At 37.2% G+C, this 14,496-nt stretch overlaps 1 protein-coding gene across 8 annotated transcripts in view; it reads right to left on the reverse strand.

The window, feature by feature from the left end:
- The window catches only part of SGCZ (sarcoglycan zeta), a 1,110,583-nt gene that overhangs the window by 798,466 nt on the left and 297,621 nt on the right, over positions 1 to 14,496 (reverse strand). For 6 of the 8 annotated variants that reach the window (XM_089669298.1, XM_089669297.1, XM_089669295.1 and 3 more), the window contains one exon: positions 7,064 to 7,142. The exons of the other annotated variants lie outside the window; for them this stretch is intronic. The gene's annotated coding sequence lies outside the window, so the exon portion shown is untranslated. The remainder of the gene's footprint in view (positions 1 to 7,063; positions 7,143 to 14,496) is intronic. 8 annotated transcript variants of the gene reach the window in all.

Here is a 14,496-nt window from a genome sequence, read left to right on the forward strand (position 1 = left end):
GCAGCACTAGGGTTGTTGGTTCGAATTCCAACCATGGCACCACCTTCCTGGAGTTTGCATGTTCTCCCTGTGCCTGCATGGATTTCCTCCAGGTACTCTGGTTTCCTACCACACTCCAAAGACATGCTGGGAGGTTAATTGTATACTGTCTAAATAGGCCCTAGTGTGTGTATGTATGAATGTGAGTTAGGGACCTTAGGGTTAGGGACTGATGTGAATGGACACTATATATGCGTACACTGACGGCACTATATAAGTACCTGTAATAAATAGATCATAAAATATATAACGTATGGGAGGTGTCCAAACTGTGCGGAAAGATGGCTTCCTGAACTAGGAGCTCCGCTCTCACCCTGCTTTAATAGCAACTCACAGTGACTACTGACACCTGTGACAGCCGTGTCACTTACCACAAACAACACCTGCTCTTCACCAGAGATGACTAAGGGGAAAGGAAACACCAAAGGGCCATGGAAACTCACAGAGTTCTTCTCCCAGCCCCACACAGCCTCCAGCCAAGATGGCGCTGGGACAGAATGCCAGAGCTGCTGCAGGGAGATACTTCACTTTCTCCATCAGCCTCTGACACTGACATCACTGATCCTGTCTCTCCAGTGAAGGATTTGTTTAAAAGACCGGCTTCATCACCACTACACTCACCCTGTACAAGGGCTCCAGTAAGTACAAAGAAATCCATAAATGCATCTGATGATATACCTGAACTGACCGAGCCTATTAATCTAATGGCAGAACTGCCTTCCTTTAGACACTCCAATTGCAGCTCTTATGATGAAACAGTTGCTGCTATCTTTACATAGGGATGTACAATCTGATCTACAAAAATTGGAACACTATATCCAAACATAGGTCAGTCATCATACGGAACATACTGATGCAACAGAATGGAAAATTCAGGAATGTATAGCAGCACATAATGACGTAATAGATCCGTATCAGGCACAACAGACCATAAAGCTTAAAAAGAAAAAATGGCAGACATAGAAAATCGATCTCGAAGGAATAATGTCAAATTCAGGGGGATCCCTGAATCAGTTACATCCTCTAAGCTACCCCATTTTCTAGGATGACTTCCAAAAAAATCCTCTTACCATCTATGCCACCACCTGAGCTTATTATTGACAGAGCTCCTAGATTAATGAGACCTAAACACCTACCAGATACTGTACCAAGAGATATCATTGCCAGAATACATTTTTACCATGCCAAAGAGGCAATTATGATGACTACTAGAAAGCTTAAGACTTCCAGCTCCATTTGAAAAATGTGCAATATTTGCAGATATATCTGCTAACACTGTGCAAAACGCAATGAATTAAAATGCATTCCAGCAGCACTTACAAATCAAAAAATAAAATACCAATGGGGATACCCTACATAGCTCCTAGTTACTTACCAAGGAAAATTGGTTCAAATTCTGACACCCAGTGATGGAATGAAATATCTTGGGGCATTCCTATACAATCAGATCTGCAGGATGGCTAATTGTAAATGTAATTATTTTATCTGTTTTTTTCTAAGTTTGATCAAATGGAGGGGGTTATTTTGTGACATTAATTGATACTTGAATATATAGTCTCTCTGGTTGAGGACAATGTAATTTTAGATCAGTTCTTTGCCAGTGAATTATTGGCAGGGTATAGGAGATGTTTCTCTTCCCCATTCTTAAGAGCATGGATATAAACTATGAGAATGTATTTTACCAAATGATAGATGTAGTGTTAAACTATTCAACCTGTCCAATACCTGAGAGATAAAGAATCACTTTATTTAAAATCAGATGTATTAGTATCATCCCCTTCTTTCTATAACAGTGGGCAGGGAGGTTTAAGAGGTCCTTGTGTGAATCCATAGGGGCGATGGCGGTAACCATTTGTTACACCTCGGCTATAGGAGATGGCTTCCATAACTAACAGATTATGATATACGTAAGAAAAATCTTTTTTGCATTATAATATATTTGAAAACAATTTGTTTTCTCCCTTGAAATATTATTCATTATAATGTGGATGTAGTTGATTGTGATAAGAACCTTATATTGCAGAGTGGTATGATTTCCCTGAGGAAGGAGCTAATAAAAAAAGCTTTAAAACGCATTGGATACCCCAAGCTAACCAATTAATAATCAAGAACCAATGGAGTGTGAAAGTGTGGACATATTTTGTACATGTATTAGCTGGGGATACCACTATACAGAGATTGTCAATATTTGTATGGTTTTGAAAATTAATCTTGCAACAAAGATACACAGAATATTCTTGTGGAAAATACAGATATGTGAAGCAATGTATATAAAAAATCCTTTTAATCTTTATCAAGTTTTTGTTATCACAATGGTATGATTAATAAAACAATGCTTTTATAAATACATATAGCTTGTTTTATGGTTGCCTTTAAAATCCCATGAAAGGGGTTTTCAATCGATATGCAGATATATCTGCTTACACTGCGCAAAAACGCAAGGAATTCAAACGCATAACAGCACCACTTATAAATCAGAAAATAAAATACCAATGGGGATTCCATACAAAGCTCCTACTTACTTACCAAGGAAAATTGGTTCCAATTCTGACACCCAATGATGGAATGAAATATCTTGGGACATTCCTATACCATCAGATCCGCATCAAACCCACACACAAAAAAATACAAAAGTATCATCAGAGTGGGCTACAATCCCTACCACTTGAACAAAATGGCCCTTTTACTCCTTTTGCTGCCTACAACCTTCATTAACAGGGATTAAAAAGATCCTGTATATTTCAGGTATACTATACACCCTGCCGATTAATGAGTCTGCTATGCACACTCAAACCAGTTTCTTCTTTAGTTTCACACAGTAAACACAACCCTCCGTACTTGGTTATCTATCCTATGAACTTCCTCTCACACATGCCCCACAATTAATGGCTTCATACCCCTACTCTCCATCTCAGCACTCACACCTGATCTAGAGCTGAAATCCTGGAATAAAGCGGGTATCCATAACCTCACTCAACTATATGTGAAAGAAACCTTATGATCATTCAACCAAAACTCAAATACATATCATATTGTATCTAAAGACTTTTTAAAATACCTAAGACTTTCCCACATACTACAAAATTTGGAATACAAGGAAGATCCATTTCTTCGAAACATGATCACTTTCTTTGAAAATACAGATCCTTGCAAACATTGCATATCATTCATATACAATCTTCTCCTTCAACGTTCTTGATCTGACAAATTATTAGCAATGCAAAAGTAGGAGCGAGATCTTGGAAAGCAATACTCTATCCAACAGTGAAAGGCTGCTGCGCATTGGACTATAAAAGCTAGCAGATGTATTAATGACTGGGAGTAAGCCCAAAAGTTACTACACAGATGGTACCTTACCCCACAATAGATGGCAGCACATTCTCCCTCCGATCACTCTGTTGGAGGAATTGCAACCAAATGGGATCCCTGTTTCATATGTGGTGGGAATGTCCTCGGCTTGTCCATTATGGTCAGATACTTTCTCATTTATTGCAACAGTTACTGGTACAACTCAATCTCCCAATTCAGCTTTAGCACTTCTGGGATTAGGAATGCACTCTTGGCCTACTCAATCTAGAACCACCTTGCTACATATTCTGATTTCCGCAAGATTAAGCATTGCCAGTATTTGGAAACAACACACTGCGCCTTCCATCTCTACAGTAAATGAAATATTAAACACAAATACAGCTTTTGAAAAAACCTTTGCTTGAATACATGACTCACTTGACAAATTTCAGATAAACTGGAATTTATGGCTTAAAGATCATCACTGTACTGTTTTATAATAGGCCTTAAGATACACTATATATACTATCGCTAATATCACAATTATCTGTTTTCTATATTATATTCTCAGAATCCAACATTTTGGAAATGTATTATTTGTGTCCAAAGGAATGTAAGGCCTTGAAGGAAATATCTATTTACTACCAGGCCAATTATCATTCTTTATTCTAACTTTTCTAGATCTTATACACATCTCACTATAGTTATCTCCCTTTCCTTTCTAAATTACCAAACTACAGTTCACACTATAAAGATACAGCAGGATTACTCGATAAATCTGATGACTATAATAACATCTAATGACAAAATGTAAACATCATTATTTGTTTCATCTATAATATATAATCAATATACTATTGTCTCTGAATATTATGACTCAAAAACATGCTGTTGTAACATTACTATTACCTATTGTAAACCTTTGCAAATGTTCAACAAAACAGTTAAAGTTAAAAAAAATATATATATATATATATATATATATATATATATATATACAGTAAATAAAGTAATAGTACACAAATACCAGTCAAAACACAAAACAAGGAAAAAACACAAATTCAATGAGCAATAAATAAAATAAAATAAATCATTCTAAATATACCCAAAAAAACCTACATTTTTTTTCTCAAGCAAAATCTGCCCAAGTTGCTCAATAAGGAAATTTGAGTTTTTCAAAATGTTAAAAAAATCAGTAATTTTGTTTCAAAATCAATTTTACTGAAATCACTTTGATTGTCTTTATTCACCACTAATCTAAGTGGATGAGTGCTGGGAACATAATCCAGCATTTATAGCCATGATTTGGAGAAATGAAAACATTAGTATATATAAAAAAACTGACTATGGGTGGGTAGAGGGGATTATATAAATACGTAAAGAAGACATAGGAGGCAACTACGTACCATAATGCAGATATAAAGGCAATCTTAAACAAATGATGGTACCCCAAGACAAATACAAGATATAGGTTAAATATATTCACTTTTTTTCTATAACATTAAAAACAAAATACATGAAATCAAATGTTTTGCCTCTATATAACAAGAGATAAACTCCCCTTATTAGAATGCATAAATCAAAAGCCAAAGGGTCCACAAAATCAGCACTGCAAGCAAATGTATTGGTTACCATGAATATCTACCCTCTTGCTTTTGGTTTACACATTAAACTAAGGGGGGTTTATCTACTGTTATATGGAGGGAAAGCATTTGATTTTAGATGGTTTGATTTTAATGTTAATTGATAAAGACAAATAAAAATTGGGAAATTTGAATCATTTTGTTGTATGTGTCCCTGGGTACCAATAAAGTTCATCGTTTTCGTAGGATTGTCTTTATACCTTTCAAATACTGTTCTATTTAATACAGAAACCTTCTTACAATACAGAGTACAAGCAGACTTCTTAAAAACAACGAAACAAAACTTAAACACTTATTTATATTATACATCAAGAATATAACCCATGCCATTTTTGACTAGACCATATCTGATGCTTTCCTAAAGAAATTAAAATGACTTCAATTCATACCCTTATATTACAGTAAACCTCTCCCCAAAAAGTAAAATGGAACCTTTTACAATTTTGGGAGTTTTAATTTAAAATTTTGCTTATAAAGCTTGCATATGTGAATCCTTCTATCAATCATGGCTGCTAAATGACACTGTCTTGGGGATATTTACTAAAACTAGTGCACTCAGAATCCAGTGGAGCTGTGCATGGTAGCCAATTGGGTTCTAACTTCAGCTTGTTTATTTAAGCTTTGCCAATAAAACGTGAGCTTATTGGTTTCTATGCAGAGCTGCACCACATTTTGCACCATACGATTTTAGTAAATACTGTATAATAATAATAATAAATAAATAACCCCCATTTAATGCTAATATATTTCAATATGGTAATGTAAATTTTAACAGTATATTTACTTTTTGCTTTCAAGAGGGTGCAAGTTTCACTTACATAGAAACTTTAAGTCAACTTTAAGTCAAAGTTCATTCCTATTCCATAAAATACATTTACAAACCTAATGCATGTTACAGATTTTCAAACTTGCTGCTAGCATATAACCTGGGTGAATAAGACAGAAAAGGCAAAGTGGCTTTGTATTTTAAAATGTGCTCATTTTATAGCACCATATAAAGCAGGCCTTACATGGTTAGTTAGTTTTTTGGGTTTTTTTTAGCCAGCAGCATTGTTCAGCCAGATTGCCCCATCCACAAAAATGAGTTAGAGGAGGAATGCCTGCCTGCTAACACATTCTATTCTGACAGTGGCACCTACCACTGTCAGAATACACTGATCAGCTGCTGAAGCTAATTGACTGCAGCCACTGATCAAGGAACATTATACAGTATGTCTAATATGTTCTGTCAAGCAGGAATGGACACATTGATCAAATTTCAATTGGTCCAGCAGGGAAATTTCAAGTGCTTTTGTGTATGGCCAGTTTTCTGGGTGTATTTAAAGGTTCCGTAACTGTCAGAGCTTTAGAAAATAGCAGAAGCAGATCTTGAAAGAAATATCTTGCAGAAAAAAATGAAGAGTAAAACAAAACAGTGCTTAGGGAAGTTTGTAGAGATGACACTATGGAAGAGTCACACCGCCATATAACCCATAAATTTCCATAAGCATTTATTTCAATATGTGAAAGAGTTATGTTAAAAAAAATCACTATACAATATAAATGGTGACAAATTACTGGACCCCACGGCTATGGTGGAAGATCTTACAATCCTGGGTAAACCTTAGGGCCAAGGGTCACATATGCCAAGGTGTAAGAGCAAATAATCTCACAGCAGGAAGAGTATGATGACTTGATAAAGCGTATGTCCGCTAAACACGTCATCATGGCAACCTAATCAGCTTGGGGACCAAATCAGCTCTCCGTGGTAAACTTCCGGTTTCTTCCCAGGACCTTGCCACATCACTTCTGGTGCGCTGCAGCGCCCGTCCGAGATGCATATTCTTCCTACATGTTACCACTCCAAGTGTCCCAAACAGCCACCTGGAATTATTTGTAGACTCTACAGTTACACATAGAAATTTGGACTGAGCGATTAGGATTCCTTGTTGGTATCAGATAAAAAATGAAGTCATTAGAGCTAAAAGGTTGAAAGTTGAATAGAGTTTGTATTTGGAGAAATACCTGATGCTATTACAGAGTGTAATTCAACATTGTGTCAATTCCAAAAAATTATATTCATTTACAATTTTAAATGTAAGCAAAAAACATACCACTATTGATGTACAGGTTCATCCCCAGGATCACAAGTGTATTGATATGTGTTAGTTTCACTCACTGATAATTAACAGCCTGTGAAATAAACACAAACATGTATTTGTATTAATACATAGCATAATACATTAAAAAATTATAAAGTAACTTTACTTTGGTGTGCACTTTTTTATTCTACTTAAAAATATATTTTTAAAATTCAACTTAAAGCTCTCATGTCCATTTGCCTAAACGTTTTTGGAGCCACCGTTTTAATCCCACTCCTGATATCCTGGCTCCTGGACCAAATTTCAGCTCTTCCTAGCAATACAATGCCACCCACTATGCTACAGGATATCACTGGTGAATAGGAAGGCGAGGCTTGTATTCTTTATTGTAATCTGGTCAAAGTTAGAACCTGGGTTAAGAAAGAAAAGTTCCTAACTAAGACTCCTGCAAAACAGATAGCTCTCTCTTTATCAGAGATTCTACACATAGCTGAAGTATGCAGTGCTTTAAAGCCCTTCCTTTAAGCAATAACTTTACTTTTTCTGCATAGAGGAAAGATGCTGTAATTGGAACTTTCTTTTTTGAACTTTTTGGGGTATTTACTGGTGTGAAAGGTCACCAATAGTCGTCATCAGTTTGAAATTTGCCAGAATCCAGCTAATGAACTACAGAAGAAGGAATGTAACCATATCATAAATGTAGTCACTCTTTTAAATCATACAATATCAATGTGTCATACAAAATTGACAGTCAGTGTCAGTTTATCTCTCAGGAAAATCTACTACTATAAGTGTTTATCGTGAAATCTGCCATCTAGTTATTACTTGCTCAATGTGTATGAAAACCCTATAGCAGTGTATTTTCCTGAAAAGTAAATAAAATCCAGTTGTGATATGCAATTCTTCCTTTGTTGTCAAATGCATACAAGTCACTGATTGCATTATCTATGCCATAAACAGAGCCTCTGATCACATCTTCAAAGCATACATCTACTGCTAATCACGTGGGTAGGCATTTTCTAAAGTGAACTGAAATCTATAGTTTATTCATAAAGAGTGATGCAAACCATCCCAAGGTGTGTCCGTAATATTCATTACATAGAACAACAGAGTGGTTTTCTGCAAAACACTGCACAATTTATTTTATAGCAGTAATACTTATAACCCTAAACAACAGATGCCCAGAATGACATCCCTGTGGATGGTCAGTGCTACTTGAATTGGATCTTTATCATTAAAACCCAACTTTCAGCTTTCTGTTATAAAAAAATGGCACTTACATCACCGAATTTTAAAGCTGAACTTCAGTCAGCACTAAGGAATGAGTATGTAGTATACCCACCATCCCTCACAGAGCAAGGCTAAATGCTCAAGCAGGGGTGGACTGACAACTCATGGGGCCCCCGGGCAATAGGGGATCATGGGGCCCCTGTGTCCTTGCCCAAACTCAAAAACCCTATGAAAAAGGTACCAGGGGCATCTCATGGGGCCCCCTACTGACCCCGGGCCCTCGGACAGTGCCCGAGTTTCCAAATGGTCAGTCCGCCCCGTGCTTAAGAGACATACAGGTGAAACTCGAAAAATTAGAATATCGTGCAAAAGTTCATTTATTTCAGTAATGCAACTTAAAAGGTGAAACTAATATATGAGATAGACACGTTACATGCAAAGCAAGATAGTTCAAGCCATGATTTGTCATAATTGTGATGATTATGGCTTACAGCTCATGAAAACCCCAAATCCACAATCTCAGAAAATTAGAATATTGTGAAAAGGTGCAATATTCTAGGCCCAAAGTGTCCCATTCTAATCAGCTAATTAAGCCATAACACCTGTAAAGGGTTCTTGAGCCTTTAAATGGTCTCTCAGTCTGGTTCAGTAGGAATCACAATCATGGGAAAGACTGCTGACCTGACGGTTGTGCAGAAAACCATCATTGACATTCTGCATAAGGAGAGAAAGCCTCAAAAGGTAATTGCAAAAGAAGTTGGATGTTCCCAAAGTGCTGTATCAAAGCACATTAATAGAAAGTTATGTGGAAGGGAAAAGTGTGGAAGAAAAAGGTGTACAAGCAGCTGGGATGACCTCAGCCTGGAGAGGATTGCCAGGAAAAGGCCATTCAAAAGTGTTGGGGACTTTCACAAGGAGTTGACTGAGGCTGGAGTCAGTGCATCAAGAGCCACCACACACAGACGGATCCTAGACATGGGCTTCAAATATCGTATTCCTCTTATCAAGCCGCTCCTGAACAACAAATGACGTCAGAAGCATCTCACTTGGGCTAAATAAAAACAGACCTGGTCTGTTGCTCAGTGGTCCAAAGTCCTCTTTTCTGATGAGAGCAACTTTTGCATCTCATTTGGAAACCAAGGACCCAGAGTATGGAGGAAGAATGGAGAGGCACACACTGCCAGATGCTTGAAGTCCAGTGTGAAGTTTCCACAGTCTGTGTTGATTTGGGGAGCCATGTCATCTCCTGGTGTTGGTTCACTGTGCTTCATTAAATCCAGGGTCAATGCAGCCATCCACCAGGAGATTTTGGAGCACTTCATGCTTCCTTCTGCAGAAAAGCTTTATGGGGATGCTGACTTTATTTTCCAGCAGGACTTGGCACCTGCCCACACTGCCAAAAGCACTAAAACCTGGTTCAATGACCATGGGATTACTGTGCTTGATTGGCCAGCAAACTCGCCTGACCTGAACCCCATAGAGAATCTATGGGGCATTGCCAAGAGAAAGATGAGAGACATGAGACCGAACAATGCAGAAGAGCTGAAGGCCACTATTGAAGCATCCTGGTCTTCCATAAAACCTCAGCAGTGCCACAAACTGATAGCTTCCATGCCATGCCGCATTGCGGCAGTAATTGCTGCAAAATGGGCCCAAACCAAGTACTGAGTATATATTCATGCTTAAACTTTTCAGAGGTCCAATATTGTTCTATGTACAATCCTTGTTTTATTGATTGCATGTAATATTCTAATTTTCTGAGATTGTGGATTTGGGGTTTTCATGAGCTGTAAGCCATAAGCATCACAATTATGACAAATCACGGCTTGAACTATCTTGCTTTGCATGTAATGAGTCTATTTCATATATTAGTTTCACCTTTTAAGTTGCATTACTGAAATAAATGAACTTTTGCACGATATTCTAATTTTTCAAGTTTCACCTGTACATGTTGTCTCCGTCAAAGTTTTAGTGCACTTTCACATCATGTCATCAACTATGTCTGATGACTATTAAAATTATAAAATGCCCATGAGCTGAATAGTACTTACAAGTGTTAAGCTAAGTGGGCTGAGGCTTAAAAACTACAAGGTGATGTAGTGTGCATCCAAGAAACCCACATTCATGTTTTAAACCCACCTAATGCTCTAATGCTCGAAGTTAAGGAAAAAAATTTGTATTAATTGCCATCAAGAATACAGGTACTTTTTCTCTGTCTAAGATTATCATGGATCACAGTGGTAGATACCTTATCCTAATTTGTGAACTGAATGTTACTGCATACACCATTATAAACCTTTATGCACCTAACACCTTAGGAAGTTCTTTCAGTGGAGCTTTAACCCTGGATATAATGCTTTTATTTTGTGGTGTGCACATAAAGCATACAGTAGAGGATCCTGTCTAAAATTAGACTTGGAGACATAACTTAAGAAAGTGGCTGCACAACAGTAGCTTTGGAATTAGAAAATTGCAAAATGTAACTTATATTAACTTATTAACTGATATTATTGTCAGATCATGAAAAATACCTTTTTAAAAGGCCAGTAGACATCTTTGCACATTAGATTTTTTTAGGTTGAAGTTGGGGTTTGATCATTAAAAATAACACGAATATTAAATGGGATAATTCAACAGGATGTAAAACAAGAATTAATGTGCAGAATGTATCCTTGAATACAAAAACATATATACAACCTTTTTTTCTTCTTGCTTCAACATATAATATTATTTATTTTTTTAGCACTTACCAGCAGTCTAAAAATGGATGTAACAGTGATATCTTGGAAAGATTTATGTGAAATATGCTACTTTTTAATCATCCAACAGGAACGATATGTAAAATATTGGAAATCTCAAACACTGCAGCTTGGCATGCACATCTTTCATAAATAAGATTTATGTATACGTAGAATGACCAAAGCATTGAATAGAAGAGACAGAATGTCTAAAAAATGAACAAGGAAGATACAGCTTTGGAGATTCATAAATGTAAAAGCAGAGAAAAAGATAGATAGAAGATAATAATAATAATAATTATTATTATTATTATTTAGGAAACATTTCCTACATTTCAATTTATTGGGCTTAAAATTTAAAAGTGAGAGGGGTCTGAAATTAAAACTGGGCATAACAAATGGATACAGATAATGTCTAACTGGAGGGAAAAGGATGTCATGTTCACTCTTTAAGTAAGGTAGCAATAGTTTTATTTTTTCCCTAACTATAGTAGGGTTAGAAACTATAGTGTAAATAATGTGAATACAAATTCCTGACTATAGTAGCATATATGTTGTGGTTACTCTCTGACAGTAATAATAGTCATTCTGTAGTTGTAATGGTGATCATATCAAGCTAAAGTGTTTATGTGAAGGTCATTCCTTATGAAAATAGTAGTGGTTTAATTATGATTGTGATCAAGATTGAATCACAGCTGTTGTTGTTTCATACTATGGCAGTGGAGGTAGCCATTTCCTGGTTATACCTGTGCTGAGTCTTCAAGTATTGTAATAATATTAACATTTAGGTCCAGTGATCATCTATTTCTGGTTAGCATTGATCAAACCCTGGGTGTGGCAGCAGTTGCTCCCTGTGCCCAAGCTTTTTGTATCTAGCAGTGGTCAGTTCAGTGGTGATTAATGCCTATGCATTTCCAAAGGTGGTTACAATCCCTCTATCTATTGTGCTGGACTGCCCTATTGTCCAGTGAAGACCTCAGTGTTCATTGGTAATATCTTTGTTCTGTGATAAGCCCTGTGTCCAGTGATTAGTTTCGCTGGTGCTTATTCCTGGCTACGTCTTGTGCCCCGGTCTCTTTCTGTTATCCCAAGTCTGGATAACATAAACGCTTTTCCAACCTGCCTTCAGATTGACTCAAGGTGTGTTACTTTCTACAGGGCAGTAATACTATTATGTGACTTGGCACAAGGAGAAAAACAAATAAGTCAGTTTAGCCTAGAACAATCAGAATGGTAAGTAACCACTGTACAGAGGTTGATTTGATATCAGCTGACCATGTGTGTCTTTTATTTTTAGGGCCCTTTAACACTTGCGGACCGTTTGTCTGTTTTCATCCATCCATTGACAGGTGAAAAACAGACATCAATGCTTCTATATCTAAAAATAGATAAACGGATAATTATCCAATTATGTCTACTTCCATCAACATTTGTTTTTTGAATGGATCAAAGCACTATTTTTGGTCCATCAAAAAAATGGAACGGAAGAATAACAGATGTAAACGGATGATGTCTGCTTACATCCGCTCCGTTTAGGTCGGTTTGTGCAACAAAAATACCTAATTTTTTATTTTTCTCATTTTTCTCAATTAAAATCTAACCTATAACCCAGATAGTGATCAAAAAGGAAGTGACATCTATTAGGACATGCCTGTACATGCAGTCATGGCCAAGGAGGGTTTCAAAAACCTGGTCCATGCCAGGCCAGGATTATGGGACATATCATGCCCTGAGTATAGCAAAAGGATTGAAGTGAAGAATCTGTGGGAAGAAGTTTTCATAGAAGTCACCTCAAATTGGGCATCTCTCAACCAGAAGCAGCATACTAAATGTGGTAAGTGGCTGCTTAATGTTTGAACCTGTAGTCTGCCAACATTTGACCCATGGTATGCTGATACTTGTAGTCTACTTTTGTTCTTAACCACTTGCCGCCTGGCCTATAGTTAAATGACAAATGGGTGAACACCTCAACCCTCCGGGAAGTCGTCACAAGCTGTCAGTTCCTCCTGAGGCCTTTCGTGCTAAGGCACATCTTCAGAGGGGAGGCTGACCTCTGAAGATGTGCCTTAGCACGAAAGGCCTCAGGAGGAACTGACAGCTTGTGACGCCTCATCGCCGCCCAGACCACGAGGAGGTCTGGCGGCCATTTTACTCTAGGTCAGTATTAGTATCTTGCACCTTGCACTTTCTGGCTGTTTGCCAGTTTTTAATACTGACCTGTCCTGTTATATGTGTTATCAAATAAACTTTTGAAATACTACACCATGGGCATTCTCCCGTTTTTTACCCCTTATTGAGGGGTTATCAGACTGGCAGACACAACTATATCTGGAGGAGGGAGCCCTCACCTGGCCGTTTTTAATCCTGATCCTAAGGAGGTCCTGTGAGCCTAGCAGATCACCACCTGATGACACCTCGTCCTGAGGGAGCTCGATACCTGTGATTTTAACACACAAATGCGCATTTCCTATGCGCGGTCGGTGAGTGCGCATTTCTGTCATTTCCACTGGATCCTTCTAGCTGTGTATACCATTGCATTGATCGCGATATCTGATGAACTTTTGACAACGAATTTCTAAGAACAAACTTTTTGATATGCTTTAGTGCTGCACTTTATTTATCTATTTATACAGTCAGAGGAGGTTGTGATCCCCTCTTGTGCCATTAGCTGCTTACTCTCTCATTGATATTTTCTCTCACTTAATGAGTGCTCACTTTATTTTATATATATTGCAATGTTATAGCTAGTTTAGATAAAAGAGCATCATAATATCATACACTGAATGACAAAGTATAATTAACACAGGCGAGGCTGGGTCTTTCCTGGGTCTACCTCTAGGTATAATCAGCCTATGCCTAAAGACAGAAGATAAACTTTTTCACCTGCATAGTGTCTGGACACACTTTTCCCCATCATCATAGTGTTTGAACACACATTCTCCCATCATCCTTAGGATATTGTAAATTAGGACAGGACCATTTGTGTCAAGAAAATGTTGGGTTTAAAAGGAGGCAGGTTGCTTTGGGCACCAAGGGTCATTTGCCTACAGGTTCCAGGGATTGTATCCTGCTCTGATCACATGTGACAGCAAAGCTTACTCATTAAAGAAAGAAAAACCTCACATGTTATTAATACTTTTTCACAATTTTGTTTCACATTACCTTCTGTAATGATCTGAACATACTACACTGAAATGTAGTTGCTATGAATTACTGTGCGTTATACAGTAATTGCAAATGCTGTTAAAAATAAGTCTGATATGTGAACGTTTAATAGTGGAAGTTCTATACAGAAGCAATAATACATAGGGGACCTGAAAGAATCAGAAAATGGTTGCAGAAAAAAATTGATTTTCAGATAACAAAAGCCTGCTTGAATGAAAAAATGTTTCACTGAAGTGTTTGTTTAATTTATCTTAATGGAATAACATTGAAAATGTGCAGCTCATTCTAAGGACAAGCTATATAAAGCAGAAA

This window comes from Staurois parvus, unplaced genomic scaffold (genome assembly GCF_062004578.1).
Source record: "Staurois parvus isolate SC_StPar_1 unplaced genomic scaffold, SC_StPar_1.0 ptg000071l, whole genome shotgun sequence".
In the NCBI taxonomy this organism is placed as follows: domain Eukaryota; kingdom Metazoa; phylum Chordata; class Amphibia; order Anura; family Ranidae; genus Staurois; species Staurois parvus.